The sequence below is a fragment of the Coenobita brevimanus genome, chromosome 2 (genome assembly GCF_032717465.1).
Source record: "Coenobita brevimanus isolate Jiangsu-jjx chromosome 2, ASM3271746v2, whole genome shotgun sequence".
Lineage (NCBI taxonomy): Eukaryota > Metazoa > Arthropoda > Malacostraca > Decapoda > Coenobitidae > Coenobita > Coenobita brevimanus.
In genome coordinates, this window is record NC_136955.1 from 1510732 (window position 1) to 1513999 (window position 3268).

Sequence of the window (3268 nt, forward strand, 5' to 3'; positions counted from 1 at the left end):
ATAAAACAAAAAAAGAAATGCCAGGAGAGAAGCGATGGAAGTGTGTCTTGATAAACTTTAATATGAAAAAGGAAAGACTGCAAAAGAAAACATAGAAAAAACACACAGAAAATTACCAAAACAAGATGATAGTGAGGAGAGACAGGGTAACCACAAGAGGAGACTGAGGCAGGCAACTTATAAACAAAAGCAAATGCTGAATGTTAGATGGCACAGAAATTAAAACACATAAACACACACATACATAAGAAGAAGACATACACACACACAAAAACACATAAACACACACACACATAAAATAACATATACACAAAATTAACACACACATGCAAAAAAATAACACATACATGCACACAAAAATAACATACATACACAAAAATAACACATAAACATACACACACAAAAGTACACATGCACACAAAAATACACACATACAAACATTTTTTCATTCATTCATTCATTGCCAAACGCCATGTATCCCAAACGGGGTGGCCAAGGGCTTAGAGTTAATTGTTTTACAGGAAGGGGCACTAGTCCTCCACCAACCCCACTTGACACGTAGGGATGCCAACAGCATCTGGTGTTCCCAGGCGGTCACCCATCCAGGTACTAACCAGACCCAACGTTGCTTAACTTCGCTGATCGGACGGGAAGTGGTGTACTCAACGTGGTATGGCCGTTGGCCACACACACAAACATACACACAAAAAATAACACGCACACACACACACACACACACACATAAATAGCACATAAACAAACATATACCCATTAACTAAGCATACATACACCCACAAAATAAGCACACATACACACACAAGAAAATAAACATACATAAACACAGACACACACGTACAAATATTAGTGTATATCATAAGAGGGTCTATGAAAAGTGTCTGAAAATTAAAAAAAGATTAGGAAAAATATGAAGGAGGTTATACGCAAGCAGAAAATATACCATAACTTTGAGTAGGGGAGTATATTGAAGGTTTTTGCTTCATAATTGAAAAAATAAAAGAAGAAAATGCATCCTTACTTGACACTCACACTAATTCACACACACAAACAGGAAAACTCACACTCACTCACACAAACAACTCACACTCATTCACATACACAAACAAGAAAACTCACACTCATTCACATACACAAACAAGAAAACTCACACTCATTCACATACACCAACAACTCACACTCACTTGCACAAACAACTCACACTCATTTGCACAAACAACTCACACTCATTCACATACACCAACAACTCACACTCATTCACATACACCAACAACTCACACTCATTCACATACACCAACAACTCACACTCACTTGAACAAACAACTCACACTCATTCACATACACCAAGACATGATTTTTTTTTACACAAACACAAAAGGATAAAATGCTTGCTCTTACCCTCTCAAACAATGGATATTTTTTTCATTTTTGTCATACCTTTTTCATATATTTTTCACTTTTTCCACATTTTTGTATCTTGTATCGGAATATTTTAAAAAGTTTGGACCCCCCTCGTTGTGAAGGGGTTACTGAGGGCTAAATTTAAACCCCTCCAATTTAACACAGTCTCCCCAAAATTGAAGAAATTGGTGGATGCCTTCATGTGGTGGCAGCTCCACTGCCCGGTTATACAAGTGTCCCTCAACTCCCTCCCTATCCCCCAAAAGGACAATGGTGGAGTGCAGGGGAGGGGGAACTTCAGCCTGCAGTCCACCACGTTCACATTTCAGATGAACCTGGGTATACTACTACTACAACTACTATTACTACTACTACTACTACTACTACTACTAATAATAATAATAATAATAATAATAATAATAATACCACAACAACTACTACTACCACAACTGCTACTACTACTTCTACTTCTATTACTACTAAAGACAAGAAGAATAAAATATGAACTATCATTATAGCAAGGGGCTTAATATGTCAAAATACTTAGTTACATTTTTCTTGGTATAACACAAGCTATTTACTCTACATGCTTAGATCAAACGCCTCTTTTCTTCTACAGAGGCAAGACAGAATAAGGAAAATACTGCCCAATACGGAAATAACAAGGAAAATGGTGAAAGACAAGCAAAGAGATAAAAAAAAATACTGATCATAGTTCTTATGTATATGGTGTAACAGTTTAAATATATCAATGGTGTGGCTGTTTAATTATATCTCCATTATACAGTGGTTTTCTGGAAATTTGAGTTATGGAAAGGATGGAGGATGACAATTGAGTGCTGAAGGTGAGAAGAGTGAACGTCGGGATTAGGGTTGTGAGAGGCAGACTGAAAAAGACCTGGGATGTGGACAAAGAGAGTGACCTCAGGGATAAGGGATTGACTAGGGAGGCTGCCAGAGATGAACTGAATAGGGAGGCTGCCAGAGATGAACAACTGAATAGGGAGGCTGCCAGAGATGAAGAACTGAAGAGGGAGGCTGCCAGAGATGAAGAACTGAAGAGGGAGGCTGCCAGAGATGACGAACTGAATAGGGAGGCTGCCAGAGATGAAGAACTGAAGAGGGAGGCTGCCAGAGAAGAAGAACTGAATAAGGAGGCTGCCAGAGATGAAGAACTGAATAGGGAGGCTGCCAGAGATGAAGAACTGAAGAAGGAGGCTGCCAGAGATGAAGAACTGAATAGGGAGGCTGCCAGAGATGAAGAACTGAATAGGGAGGCTGCCAGATATGAAGAACTGAAGAGGGAGGCTGCCAGAGATGAAGAACTGAATAGGGAGGCTGCCAGAGATCAAGCAGCATGGAAGGCCGCCATTAGGTGACCAAGGCCGACGCATGCAAGCACGTTGGAGCCTTTACATATATGATACAACAGAAATCATCATGGCAGGCATCTCAGCATGAAATAAACAAAATCTAAGTACAGTATCATTCAAGCATAGATCATATCACACAATAACAGCAATACAGACACTATAAATACACCTACACCCACACAACACCCTTCCACTCACTGATCTTTTAATCCTGCAGCCTCAAAGCTACATGCCCTGGTGCTGTTGACCCCAGGTTTATGTGGACCTAAATCTGGTGGACTGAAGGAAATTGGCCACTTCAAACGGGTGCTCCCAGAGAATTTTTTAAGGGTTATATTAGGGCTGTGCTGAGTGAAGTGCACGGGGTGTGTTGTGCTGTAAGAGTGAGGTACATGAGGTGGGTAAGTGTGCGGTGAGAGTGAAGTGCAGGGGGTAAGTGTGCTGTGAGAGTGAAGTGCGGGGGTAAGTGTGCTGTAAGA

The 3268-nt window shown here is 40.3% G+C and overlaps 1 non-coding gene across 1 annotated transcript; it reads right to left on the reverse strand.

Moving 5' to 3' along the window:
• Positions 1–565: 565 nt before the first annotated feature.
• LOC145392811 (5S ribosomal RNA) lies at positions 566–684 on the reverse strand. Its single transcript, XR_013896071.1, has one exon. It is a non-coding gene; the product is annotated as a 5S ribosomal RNA (ribosomal RNA).
• Positions 685–3268: the final 2584 nt, after the last annotated feature.